At 36.0% G+C, this 14,946-nt stretch overlaps 1 long non-coding RNA gene across 3 annotated transcripts; it reads right to left on the bottom strand.

Annotated features, from left to right (window-relative positions):
* Window positions 1-3,198: 3,198 nt before the first annotated feature.
* On the bottom strand, window positions 3,199-14,164 carry LOC310898381. 3 transcript variants are annotated; one of them, XR_014583252.1, is made up of 5 exons: window positions 14,141-14,164; window positions 13,159-13,256; window positions 7,254-7,400; window positions 6,665-6,828; window positions 3,199-3,584 (listed from the first exon to the last, which is right to left on the bottom strand). It is a non-coding gene; the product is annotated as an uncharacterized lncRNA (long non-coding RNA). The 3 variants fall into 3 exon arrangements; XR_014583253.1 differs by lacking the exon at window positions 14,141-14,164 and having other exon boundaries at window positions 6,665-6,808; window positions 13,159-13,323; XR_014583254.1 differs by lacking the exon at window positions 14,141-14,164 and having other exon boundaries at window positions 13,159-13,323.
* Between the last annotated feature and the right edge of the window lie 782 nt (window positions 14,165-14,946).

Here is a 14,946-nt window from a genome sequence, read left to right on the forward strand (position 1 = left end):
AGCCATGATCTGGATATGTGCAACTTCTCATCCTTCCCCAAAATTACCCGTTAAGTTATTTTGGCAAAGAGGCATCATTCTCTAAGTGGTTGGTACAGCACAGAACACAATGAGGCCTCTTTATTACTAGCACACAGTCCTTGCCACATGAATATGGAAGTTGAAAGCACAGGAAAAGCCTGTAGCTGTTTGTTTTTTTCCTTTACCTAATGCACTCCTGGTTTATTAAAAATTATTGTCTAAAAACTTCCAGTTTCACTTGACAGTAACACCTACTGTGCATTTTCTAAAAACCTGACAGCTTCAGTAATTTTCGTATCTACAAGTGAGCCAAAGCCGAAAGCCTGTAGCACCGTTTGAGGCTATATAAGCTACATGGGAATTGCAGGCATTTAAATCCAAGCAGGGAAAATAATATCCTTGCTCTACTGCTTTTTCTGAAATCCAACTGTGCGTTATGTTATTTACTTTGAGGATTGCTGCCATTCTTCTTTTAAGACGATGCTTTGAACTTTAGATTCGGACATTTCCCGGCTACATTTTGAGGTTTGAATTGGCCTTCACAAAGCCTAAGAAAGAAACTTTCAGCTCTTCATTCACCACTGTACACAGGGTTCTGACTATTGGCACCCACTCCTACAGCTGATACATCCTACCTAGAGTTTTTGCTAGGCTGGATATAACAGGTTGCTCTGTGTCTTTCTATTCCTCTCCACTTGTGCCAAAACAAATTAGAAATTAGAGATTCGGTTGGGTCCTCAATAGCCCTCATAATAATCTCTTCCCATTAATTCCTGCTGTATGCAAGAAAATCTGTAGCACATAGAAGTCTGACATTGAAATATCTGGTTAATGTGTCAGTTCCCAACATGCTATGTATGCTGTCAGAGTGAGAATGAAATTCTACATGATCCTTCACCACTTGTTTTTGAGCTGCAGCAGTGGTACCAGGACTTCATCCAAAAAAAGGCTTGCTGAATAAATCAGCAAGCTTCTCCAAGAACCATCAAGAGTAAGTATTTGGGAAAGAATCAGAGCTGAGCTAGGTCAGCTTCAGGGCTCTGAGGAGCTTTACACTACAGAGGCTATTATATATTTTCACCCTCCCAATTCCTTCTTTTTCTCAGCCCTTCCCCATGAAGTGCTGCTGTTCTAGTCCTTACAATTAAAATCCTGAGTAAATGCATTTTTTCAGCCAGGCATTTTTGGGGCTGAGTGAAGCCACCAGGCTTTATTCTTATTTTTTGCCTGTTCTTTCCCATTCCGATGTGCATGATTTTATTTGAAGGTGGGTTTTTTTTTGGAGCAGGATATAGAAAAGGATGGCCTGTTTTTTTTGCTACAGGCATTTTTGCATCCATCTAATATTTTCAGTGGTCTCCAGACAGGCTCCTTCCAAAGAACTCATGAATATATGTTGTACATATAATTTCCTTCTCCCATCATTTAAAAGGGTCAAAGACCTTCTCTTGAAAAATGACACCCCTATACAAAAGCTCTGCCATGGAGAGGCGATAACATCAGAAAGATTAGATTAAAGAAGGACAAAGCTAGTGAGTTTAAAAAGCATTTGAAAGCAAGGACAGAATGTGAGTGTGAACAAAAGAATAATACATATAGCTAACAGCCTGCTCAGGATGTTAGTTCGCAGTCACTTAATATGCCCAGCATCATTTTTCAAAAAAAAAATCACATTTCTCCAAACTTCTCCCTCTTTAAATCCTGTTCACATGCACATTTACTGTGCACCGAGATTCATTATTCTCTGCATTGTCATTGTCTGATGTTCACTGAATTCTGATCTTTTATTTTAATTCAAGGAAATTCCCACTGCAGACTAGAAAAAAGTCCATACTCCAGCAGATGACTCATTTCTTTGCTGCCACATCAGCTTCCATAGCATAGTTAACTTCAAAATATTACTGGAACAGACGAAGAGAAAAGAAGTGGACAGAAAAGTCATTAGCAACTAATGTTCCAGGAAGAAGCAAGTGAATGTTGTGAGACTCAAGATAAAAAGGACATGAATGTGTTCACTGATAAAAACTGAAAGGGTTAGCAATAAGAAATGACTGGTCATCTTTACAGGAGATCACATACACCCCAAAAAAAAAAATGAAGCAAAACAATTGGTAACAAAAGTTGAGAGGTCCATGCCTAGCTCAAACCCATTGGACAGCACAGATCTAGGTGATCTAGGAGGAAGATTATGAAAGTCAACCAAAGCCAAATGTGAAACACACTGAGGACAACGAAAATTAAAGTTCTTATTTCAGAAAGCCTTTACAATACGTGAGGAAAAAATCTCTCCTCCTCCACTTTTCAACTGACTACCTGAGCACTATCTGGAAATTCATGGAAGATGATGAGCTTCTGTAAGGAAGAAAATAACACTGACTAATAGATAGAGCTCTGCCTCTCTGGAACCGAGAAGAGAATACGGGAGATATTTTGATATCTGAGACTACAAATATATTTCTTCACATACTGAGACTTGGAAATAAGGGAGAAGCCTACTTGCTGCATATTGGCTCTCCCTACCAAACTCACAAAAACAAAATATAAGATTGAAGTGTCATTATGATCCCAGTGAGAAGTTTAGGGCTATATTTGTAAATGAATTGGTCATACTACAATCTGGAGCATTCTGATGAAAAATAAATATTCAACAGTCCTACCACCTGATGACAAAGGGAAGACATGTACTGGGGAGCATGGATGGGAAGAATAGAGAGGACACTTTAAACTTGCCCACTGTACAATCCACAAGGGAAAAAGGGTATGAAAATGTCACTGGGAAAAGGTGATTGAGTTTTAGAATAATAAAAATATGATCTGTAAATAGAAAGAGATGAAAGTCACAACCATTTTAAATATATAACCAATTCTCTTAACAGGACTTATTCTTGTAACAAGGTGAGATTTCTCTTCAAATATCATATGCTACAGACTGATCTCATATAAACCCTTCGTTTCTCCCCTCAGTATCTTTTATGCCTTAATCACACACAGAAGAAAGTTCCATAAAACTTTGATATTCTCTCAAAACTCCCACTCAAGCTTGCTCTGACAGTGCATTTTACGCTCTCATCTTCCTTTGTTTTTTTTTTTGTTAGCACAAAATTTCAGTTCTTCCACTGAACATATTCACAGATTCATGTTTCTTTTGACACCAGAAAGTTCGCTCTGCTACTGGTTGTTCAGAGACAATATTTTATTCATTAAAACAACAAAAAATAGCTTTTATCAGGCCTCCTGAAGCTGGTATTCAGAGGTTATTTATAACTCAATCTCCAAACAGAGCCAACATTAGATAGGAAAAAAAAGATTTCATGTAAAAAACCTACTTTACAATATTTTTAAAGTGTTTGCCTACTGAGATTTATAGATGTCATATGAGCTCATTTGCAAGAATAGGTATAGTATATGGATTACTCTGTAGATTTACTATTCCATAATAGTAAATTAAGACTCATTAGCTACATCAGCTACACAGGAAAATGATGCAGGTGCCAACAGCTCTCACTTGATAGAAGTCTACTATCTGTCAACATAGAACCTTTCCTCTTCAGGAAATAGGTTGCCTAATAGAAAAATAAAGTCAAGATGACATTACTCTTGAAAAGCTCGATGTGGATAATCAATATCAAATACACAACTACATTACTAGCAGCGCTGTAATCTTTACCCATAGCTGTAAAGTACTTCACAATTAGCAGAGAAAGCAAAGAGCTTTTTCCAGCTACAAAAACCAGCCTCGGACATGGGAGAATTTATTCCTCTCCTGACCATGACATATATTTCCTAAGCAATCTATGTGTGCTATAATGATCCTTTCTATTGTTGCAGTATTTTAACTGTTTGATAATAATGATCCTAAATATTAAAAACACAGGATATTTCCTGAATATCTCACTAATGCACTAGACACTTTAAAGGGGTGAACAATCATAATTTAGAAGAATATAACTCTCGACTTTGAAACGCTCCTGAATTTTAAGTTGCTCTGTAACATATAGAAAAATGCAAAAAATATAATGACAATGAGCAAAAGAAATCGCAGCTAGAATACCTGGGAGACACTGCCTTAATGCAGTACCTCCACATCCCAGCTGAGATTTGAGGATCACAGGTGTACAAATGCCACTAATACTTCATTAGATCTTGCCAGACACAGATATTTCTCCACAAAGTATTAGAATGACAAAATATTTTCCTTGATTTTGTTTTCTTGAAAAAACACTTGAGTTTGTCGAAACTAGTTGTACGTCTTTTTTCTACACTGCCATCTCCCAGATTTTTTTTTTTAAATCTTGTTTCTCAGTGAAGTGTTTGCAATTTCCACAGAGAATAAATTCCTTCCATGAAAATCTAAAGATTTTCCAAAACCCGTAATGGAAACTACCTAAAATGAAAATTTCCCTGTGAAAATAATGGGACTCCATTCTTCAGTGATTTGGATGCACCACAGCTGGCTGTAGACCTATTTTCCCACTTTTTCGTACTTCCATACTTTTCACCTTTACTTCCATCTAACAAGGAAAAATCATTTCCTGACAACGCTTGTTAAAACACCTTTCTTCTCCAACCCTAGCACAGAATTTTTTTTTCCATAATATGTGGTTTTAATGGGATAATCAGTGTCTCAAAATGCTTGTTACTGGTAGAACATTTGTTGAGAACACTACTGAGCTCTCTTGGAACACTTGACCCCTCCAGGCAAGGCTGAATGTGTAGCTGGCTCCTCTAAAGCTAAGAAAGGAAGCTAGATATAACTAAAATTCAAGAGTTGCCTGGACAGAGCTTGCTGATAAGGATAAGGGAGAAGAGTCAGTGCACTTGTTTTATAACCCTGCTATTTGTGGAGTGTGTCTGTGGGACTTTGTGCTGTATTTACCTCAGAAAGAGGACAAGGCTGTTCAGTGAGTAATTAGCTATATATACATGTCAGAGAATAGAAATACATAATGAACAGAAAGGAAAGTTCTTATATCCTTTTCTTCTACAGAAAGTACCTGTTTAGACTACCTAACAGAGTTTTAGCTGATTCTTAACCACTGTGAATGCAAATAATTAACTGAAGTACTTTGAACTACCAAGTGAAAAGAGCACATTCACATCTGCTTAGACCTACCAAAGCCTGGGCAAAAAAAAAAAAAAGCAAAGGGACCAACATGTTTTTCCAGCTCAGCTAAATGTGACCAGCAGAAGCAGAAAGTATCATCAGGGACAATATCCACAGTAGCAGGAATCTGCACAGGTCTTTCCATGGGCTCCAGTGTCTCTGGGAACAGTTCAGCAACAAAGTAGCAAGAAATCTTTCAGAGTTTTAGTTATGTACTACCTTTTCTCATTTCTTATGTTTCTGTTCATCTCTTCTGTCTTTGCCAAGTAGACTTTCCAGTTTCTGTTGTTTCGAAAGAGTTCTGCTTAATTAACTAATGTTTACAAAGGAAAGTATGTGGCAAGTGCTATTATAACTCTTTGGCAAAGATGTCTGATTAAGATTCAAAGCACAGCCAGAACAGCTGTCAGAGAAACCTCTTGTACTGTTGATGTCCTAACAAAGCAGATGATACAACTGGATACAAATTCATCAGCAATTAGTCCCTTCCTGCGCTCGGAAAATAAATTCTAAAAATTGTCTCAATATAATTATTTTTGCATTTAATTTTTGTCACCAGATCCATTCAGGGAAGTCTAGTATACTCCTTTCTTGTACTGTTGTTATCTAGTCAAGGCAAGCAGTTAGCAGAAGTGTAATCAGACAGATAATTTATTTTAATGCTACTCGCTCCTGTAAACACTTTCCTGTTAGAACAATCATTCCGAGGCAGGCATTTTCACTGGCATACAAAGAATCAGCTGGGCTAAAGCCTCAAACTGATAAAATCATTGTCTTACATTGTGTTCAGACTCATACCAACCGACAGCAGAAGAACTAGACTATTTTACTGTAACAATTAAGAAACGGGAAAACTTGCATCATTTGTCTTATCAAAGAAAAAATAATTTTGGTGTTTTGTTTTTTGACTTAAAATGATTTGATTCAGTACATTAACACTGTTCTAAATCAGTGGTGTTTTCGTTGTTACTGCAACTAAGTTGTGGTGAAATCTCAAAACTAATCTGCTCCAAATTTTTGACTGACAATTTTATCTTTGATTCTTTTTTAAATTTCCATGAATAGAACAGGAGAACACAACACAAAAAAACTGAACTGATATATGACCAATAAAATAACCATTATTCCAAATCCTTAAGGACTTTTCTGAAGAAAATGTAATCTTTACAGGATGCAACTATTCCCCATGACCTTGAATTAAATTAGCCCTTTTCCATAGGAAGCTTATTCTTTAGGTTCAGTCAGTCCTGGTTGCCTTTATATTTATTTGCAATAGCACCTGGAGTCAAGTTCCCATTATATGCTCAAGTGTTGTAGAACCTTATAGTAAAGAATAGAAAAAGTACCGAGGCTGAAGAATTGTTATTTCAGGATAACGGGTGTAATAGTAATTGGGGAAACGTCTATACTAACAGGCAAACTGCCTTTACAAAGGCTGTGTGTAGACATACATCTAAATACCTATATAACATCATTGATTAGGCTTCCATTTCCCTATGAAGTTATTTTCTGATACTGTAATTGCAACGTTTTTCTTACCTCCTACCTTGCACATACTGGCCAAGTTGTTTCTCTCATCATTTAATTCAACTGATCAGAAGTGAATTTGACACTTCTGATTATTCAGGAGCAATCTTCTATAAGACTGATGAAGAGTTAGAGCATCTTTTCATACAGGAAATTCTGAAAGATGAGACATGGATCTGAAAGAAATTTGGATCCTGCCAATTTTATAGTTCATGTTACTTTCTGTATTACAATATTTCTGCTTCTACCTCTACCTGAATTAGATTTCCAGCTAACTACCTCTGGGACATCATTTTCTGTCACATGTAACTACTGTAGAGACTGCTCTCCAGCCTTGTCCCAAGTATATCAGAGGGAGTGTATATACAAGCTTGAGTAAATGCATCTGTAAGGTAAAGAAAACTAAAGAATTGCTTTATAGAAAGGAGAATTATAACGAATATTTGCAAGAGCAGACATTTTTGGAGAAAAAAGAAAAAAGCCCTCAGTCCTGAACTTTATTTGCTGAACCGCAGTAAAGAGCAGAACATCTTTCAAGGAGCATTCTGGAAGGCTCTGGGGATACTCCAAACCAGTACATCAGTAACAACAACTTTTTTACCTTAAGAACATGGAAATGTCTTCTCAGTCAAAGTGAGACTCTTCCTCAAGTGCTGAATGAAGGCATCACTGAGAGAAATTTCAAAAGTGGTAATGGAAGTAGCTGCATTCTCCCCAAATTCTTTTCTAACATTCCCCAGCTTGAGGGCTGACCAGAGGAAAAGAGAAAAAATTTCAAACCTTGTGGCAAATACTGCTATACATCATTAACACCATATTTATACAAGATTTAACTTTCACGAGCCATTAGCAAAAATACTGAGATTAACAAAAAATTGGAGGTTTGAAACAGTTCAGTTTGTATTTCCACTCACAACATAGCTGGTAGCACATCATCACAGAACAAGTCAGCCCCTTGAACAGCCAAGAGATTTGGTGTTTTCCAAGATCATTTAATTCAAGCCATGTGGGATTTGTGAAAGCATGGGAATAATTATCAGGTCCCTACCAGCCAAAGGGAAAGAAAAAGAGTCATATCATTTAACTTGTTCCATCTCAAATCAAAGACACCAAAAGGAAAGTTACAAAAATTCAGAGTAGAACAGTGAATTGTAACCTAAATGACAATAAAACATACACTCAGTAATAATACTTATGGGTTTAAGATGCAAGCAAGGAACAAGATACGCATTGCAGGAAAGAATAAAACTCTGCCCAAAACTGAAACGTGCTTAATACCCTTTTGATGCAATTGAGAGCATTGTAATTTATTTTGTGATCTGTTTTTCTCTTCTGATTCTCATTCACAACAATTCTTATACTTTTCCCCCCTTTGATATATCATTCAGAACTGTATATTTCCTCACTTGCAGTAACATAAGGAGAAAGCAACCTAAAGGAATTTTCCCGTGCTGTTTTACCAGCTAGGCCTTCACTTTTTCACTTTTGCCACCAGAATCCTTTTTAGGAAGCAAGACCTCAAGATCATCTTGAAGAAATGGTTGAAATGCCTTCTGAGAGTATCAGATGACAGGCCAGTTGAGCCAGAAGCTACTTATAAGGATTATCTCCTGGAACAGAAGGATTAAGTGATGGAAAACATCAAAATATGCTCTCTGGGAGTCCTTGTGGCTGGACAAAGCACATGCCGATCTTGGTACTAGATGTAAAGCTCCTAGGGAGATTCTGGACTACAGTCATCTCTTTGATGAAAAGACCTGGGATGTTACTGTTCTGATTATATCATGTTGACTATGTTCTAGCAAGTCAGCAGATTCACAAGTGCCAGTTCACAGGCACTAAAATCTTTGAGGTTTTATCAAATGTACCAAATGCTCTGCAGATTGTTTAGAAATGTGCCATCAAAACTAATTATTTGTAACAGAGTTGCCTGACCACATCAAATGTTTTCAAATATGCTGTATGTGAAGAAAATCATTCCAAGATTTCAGGTTTACCAGAACAATCTCGGTGCTTTTGTTAGCTGTCTTGGGAACACATAGTAGATGGGGAAGATTTCTGAAGCCTGGGAAGGGGCCCAACATTTGCCTACCTTAAAAACAGGGAAAAGAAGGAAATACAATTATGGACTGAGCTTTTCTAATTTCCATTCCCAGTGACATGACAAAAAAATAGCCATATTATTTCTAAATAACTAGAAGATAAATGTAAGAAACAACTGAATTATATTTTATAAAGGGAAAGTCAAGGTTCATTTCTTTCTATAAAGGGATAACCTAGAGATGACAGAGGAAGTAATGCAATATTTACTTTTAAATTTGAAAGGCTATTGCAAAGAGAATCTACTTTTTGCATTGACAGAGGATATTGCTAGAGGGAATGGACAAAAAAATGGAGAATGGGAGATTATGTCAGGTGACAGTTAAAAACTTACAAGTGAATTAAGCAGCTAAAAGAGATAAGTTATGCATTTGACTTTGGAGGATTTTAAAAATAATCATCTAGACAGTCATCTGCTAGAAAATGTAAACAGATGTGATCATGTCTTGGAGCAGGAAATAGGATGGGTGTTCCCTTATGGGTACTTTAACTATACATATGGTTTCAATATTTGAAAGCAAAGAATTCAGCATGTTAACACTAAATCTGGTTATATTGAGTATGTCAGATAGTTTTCTCCTGTCAGTAGTCAAACACCAAAGGTTCCTGTTCTCAGTTCCATTTTCCTAATACATGCACTAAATATTTCCATCTTAAGGCAAGGATCTTAGACAATTCCAGAAAGCAAGTCTACAGCCTCCTCTGATGGTAATATCTACTTAGATTAAGATGTCCAAATTCAAGATCTCAGCAGTAGCTAACACAAATCCTGTCTTCTCTTTAGAAATACAGAAGAGTATGCGCAGAACGGGAATAAAATGTCATGGGTAGGCAGCAAAGACTGAAAATACTTTGAAATTGGAAGGCAGATTAAATTAAAAACTACAGTTAAAGATGTTATTCTACTTCTCATAAAAAATACAAAAGAACTTTCTCAAGTGTATTGCAGAATCACAAGGGGTTCAGAAATTGTTTAGGAAAATGATCAGGAGCCTGGAATAAAAATTTCATAAAAAGACTAAAAGATTGTCCAACTATTTACAGAAAAGATTCATACAAGTTATGGTGAAAACACATTAAATCTTGAGAGGACTTGAAAAGTTAGAAGAAAAGCTTATTCTTCCTTTGTCATGTCAAAAAATAAAACAAATTTTCCAGCTGAAACATTACCGATGGAAATGCTTCTTGAAATTTTTAAACTATGTAACTCACTGCCACAGACTGATGTTTACAAGATCCAAAAATAAATATTAACATTTGCAAGCCACACTACTGAAAATTATAGTGATAGAAAGCTACAGTAATTGTTGCTTAGGTTTACATCTGAAATGTAATTTTTTTTTTCTCTCCAAAGAAACGGCCCTAATTTTCTATCTGTGAACATTCGAAATGTAACAAACTCTTATCCCAGTTACAGTGAATTTCACAGGTATCCTTACACACACATCATGAACTCTGAGGGCTCTGTATGTGGATGAGCATAATGGACAAAAAAATGTAACTTACTTTTGTCTTTTCTCCTCTGATATTACCACTGTGTGAAACAGTCCTACCCAGGTTCTACATTGGTTTGATCTAGAATACTAACCTGTCTGCCAATCCAATATTTTACTTTGCTACATGTTTTATGCCACTTTAGGACTCTTACAGGGAAGGAAAATGATATTAGTTTTATCTAATCATAGTCCTTCTCTGATCAGGCTCAAAGAATAAATAACCAGACTAAATTTGTTGCTGAGATACCCAAAATGAAAGTGAATGGAAATAAGCAGCTCCATAGACCAGGTCTTTCATTTTATTCCAGAAAACTTTCAAGAGATTAGATCCCCTCTTTCTCCCACAGGTTATCAAAGGGTGCTTTGGCTGGTCTACTAGCCTCATACTTAGATTTCTGGATTTAGGTAAATAATAAAATTTAGGTAAATAGTAGCAGATTAACTGATAGTAGTAGTACCAGTAGTAACTAGCTATGTAATGTGCATTCATAATAGCAAATAGAACAATGATGTACTGATTTGCTTCCTGACACCTTGACTATCTGTATGACCACTGGCTTGTTCCTGGCCCCAACACAAATTTATTTTATTATCTGCTTTCAGTCACCAGGATAAGACATTGGGCAGTGAAAATTAATTATTTTTTCTGCTCTTCAACTGCTGCCAATTTCCTGTAGAAACTTGTGATACAATACTCATTACATTAGGGGTATTAGTGCTCTTGCCTCTTGACATCACTGCAGAACAGTTATTAGCATCAGCACAATAATGCAAGAGCACCAGTGAGTAACGATGGACAGGAATTTTGAAGAAATGGAGGTTCTGTTGATATCAAGACATTTGAGCTTATAATCAAAAAGGAGGACTTTTCCGTAATGATGCAAAGAAACAGATTTATTTCTTTTACCCAAAAGACAGATTGGTCAAAGGAAGTGAACAGCACCTATATTTCTAACTTTTTAAAGGGGAACATTGCTGCTGTATCTGAACACGAACACACTCAAGCAGGCTGCCAAATGAGATGCCACTTCAGGCCTTGACTTCCTTGGCTGAACAAGCCATGCAGGAGGCAAGAGCAGCAAGTGATGCAATTATATGCTGATGGTACAATTAAGCCATACAACTTTATAGTGATTCATATTACACTGATGAAATTGCATTCATCTAGATGCTTATAGGATAATTAATAACATTATTCAATAAATGAAGGAATTTAATACTCAGGAAGGCTTGCTGATGAGTAGCTAGAAACATTAATTTGGGTAATTAATGACAAACAAGATAACTCTACAAACTATTTAGAGATGACAACATTTGAGTGTTCAGAATAATTTTAGTGAAAGATGCAGTGACAAGATCAGAGTTAGACTAGAGCTCTATCTCAACTCATAAGAGCATGAACCCAGTTTGGAAATAGGATTTTCACAGACACTGCTGAGACTGGCAGTGGTTTTCACTTTGATTTAGTATTTGTAATTTTTAGTATTTAAGAATTTGTGTAAATCTCTAGAGAAGAACAAGAACCTATGCAGAGAGCAAGAACCAATGCAGAAGTACTTCAGAAGTCCAGTTGCCATTCCATAACGGGAAATTTGCAATTCTTTAAATACAGACATGGATCACTAAAGAAGATTATCCTTTATGAGCTTGTAGAGCATAAGTAGAGAATTAGAAGTCCTGGACAGTGTGTAAACCGCATCTAATTTCAAAGTAGAAGAGGTCTGATACAGGTCCTGGGGGTTTTAGGCTGGGCTAAAACAACTCTTGAAGGAAAATTTTGGTTTACGTACATCAGACCACCACTGTCACCATTCAGTTTTACTGTAAGGCTCATAGTTCAATATTTTGTTTTGAACTTGCAGTCATACATACTTAAGTATTTCTACCTCTGAAGAAAAATGTAAAGTAACAAGCAAAGATACTTATGACAAAAGCTTAATAAATTTTTAATAATAAACTGGGGATAGCTGAAAACCATAGCTGGCCATTCTGCATTGGGCTAAATTTACCCCAGCATTTCAATGAGCAACAGTAGCAGTAAAAAAAAAAAAATCAGTTCAAACCCAAAATAGACAAGACTATTTACTCTGATATCCTGCAGTAGACATCATTCCACCTCTGGGAAGAACATTTGTGCCAGGATCATTCCTTGTTTGTCTAATACTTCTTTTTTTTCCCCACAAATACAGCCTGAGATCAACCAGATCCACACTGCATCATTTACTACAAGCTTGTAGCCAAACACCCAGAGGGCAGATACAGTAGTGATGGGTAGGATCTGAGTTCCTCCAGCTTCAACACCTAGTTTTAAGTCCTCACTGTGCTACTTCATGGTTTTGCTTTGGTCAGTCCTGCACTGGTATATTTTAATTTCTGAGAAGAGCACTCTTAACATAGTCACACATACTAGAACATCAAACCATAGAGACTACTAATTTCTTCAGAAACAATGTAGGACTGCAAATTTCACAAGAGCTTGCATACCAGCACCCTTAAAAAGTCATTTAACAGTAAAAAATACAGCAAAAACAGCTGTGTGAAGAAAAATGCTGATTTGTAATGTACAGTATGTTTAATTATGCTGATTACATTATGCAAATATCATTAGACAAATGCAAATAAAGTTTTCCTCCAACAAATAGGAATTATTTGTATGCATTTCCCTATAGTTTCAAGGGACTGATTTCAAGGAATAGTCAAACCTATTGAGCTATGTGCTTTGTTTAATTGATGTAGGTTTTCATAATGCTCTCCAGTTCCAGACTGGTGGATAACCACCTAGGAGGTCTGGAATTAAGTTTTGAACTTAATCAAATATTTATATACTGATATTTCATATACTCATGTTCAACAACTTATTTACTACTAAGTATATGAAAAAAATGAGATTTTTTCCTGCTCATTCTGTACCTGGGATTCAAAACTTCTTGTAAAGGGACATGTAGCCAAGGTGCTGGAACAGTAGAGTTCAAATGCCAAAACAAAAGCATCCAATCTTCTTTAATTGTCTGGTCAGATGAAATAATTAGGATTTGAAATAATTCCATAGATGTAGTAAACAACAGGAGACACTCTCATCATTATCTAAAATAATGTCTCACAGCACCTGAACATGGTTCAAAGATCATGTCTAGAACAAGACAATGAAGAATAGTGAGATCTTACAAACACTTTTTCTTAGTGAGTACAAATGAAGAACTACTGAGAATGATGTACCTAACTTTTCTAACAATTAATAAGGAACTTCAGACCTCAAAAAGGCAATCCATGAAAAGAAAATACCATTTCATACTGATATTTTAAAATAAAATACGTAAAACAATTTCTAGCAAGCTACAAATCAATGCTATACAATCAGGGAGCATTCATCTGGATGCAATATTTCACTCTTAGACTAGTACTTTTTTTTTTTCTATTTTAAAGATGATTGCAACTCAGCAAGTTGAAAAACTTAGTCTCAGCTTAGAGTTCAGAATATTTCAACACCTTTCCAACTTTTACTTCTTCTCAAACTTTCAGCAAACATTAAACACTGAATACTATTGATAGATCTGACAAATTCTGAATTTACTTTTACCTGCACTGAGGGTTTTCCCCACATTGATAGCACTCAAAAGTAAAATGCTTTTAATCAACTTAAAATCATTTTATGTTTAACATTTTCTTTAGCGATAGTTGTTTTCCTTCTTTGTACTTAAGCTTAATAGTGCTAAAAATTTCCCAATGCTACTAATATCTCTACTTAAAAGTACTCTGTTATTAGAAAACACATGCTTTACAGGGCTCATGCTTAACAGGCAATGTTGAGCAACAGCTGATATAGAAATGAATTTGAAATACTGTGCAAAAGAACAAACAAAACTTCAGCTGTTCCTTTTCTTCTCATAACTACCTCAATCCTTTCCTAGCCTTCCCCATATACCTGCAAAGAACAGGAAGACATTATAGAAAGGCTACTGACCTGGAAGAATCTATTTATGAGAGAAGTTCCCCTCCCACAGGGGAGGGACTCCAATAATTGATTATTAAGTCAAGATATTATGTATAGAGAACACCTGCAGGTATTTCCTTTGCCTTGAAGGTCAGTTCAGCTACCTGTAAATGTGTATGTTCGGGCATAAGCAGAAATGCAGTAATTCTGCTCATGGTATAATGAAAGTGTTCATAAAAAATACAAAGTAGAGTTAATTGTTAGGTTTTTCTATTAGTGTTTTCTAGAATCAGGTGCCTTACTCCTAACATTTTTTGCTTGTGTCTACAGATGAAGGGAGAAAAGATAGGATAGCTACAGAACAAATAGTTCTTTAGCATGGTTAGTAGCTGTTGTTTTTTATGGTAGCACAGAAATGTTAATTTTATTTTAGCAATCAACTAGCTTCTTCTTACTATCCAAGCTCTCTATAGGTTACCTGAGCCTGATCTGAACTCCTATTCATCCCACAGTGTCCAATGCAGAATTAAATGATTTCCAATTTATTATTTTCCTTAGCAAATAATGTCTAGCTGAATCTTCCTGCATTTGGGTATTCATTCTCAGTCCTGAATATGAGAGCACGACAGGCTTACCTGCAATATAAGACAGTGTAAAATCTTTATGTGGGGCTTTTTTTTTTTAGTTAGAATTAAAGTGCTTTAGGGACTTTTAGGATTTGCACTGCACAAAAAGACCTCTAGAGACAAACTAAGAGGAAGAGAAAA

This window comes from Anser anser (assembly GCF_964211835.1).
Source record: "Anser anser genome assembly, chromosome: 4".
NCBI lineage: Eukaryota > Metazoa > Chordata > Aves > Anseriformes > Anatidae > Anser > Anser anser.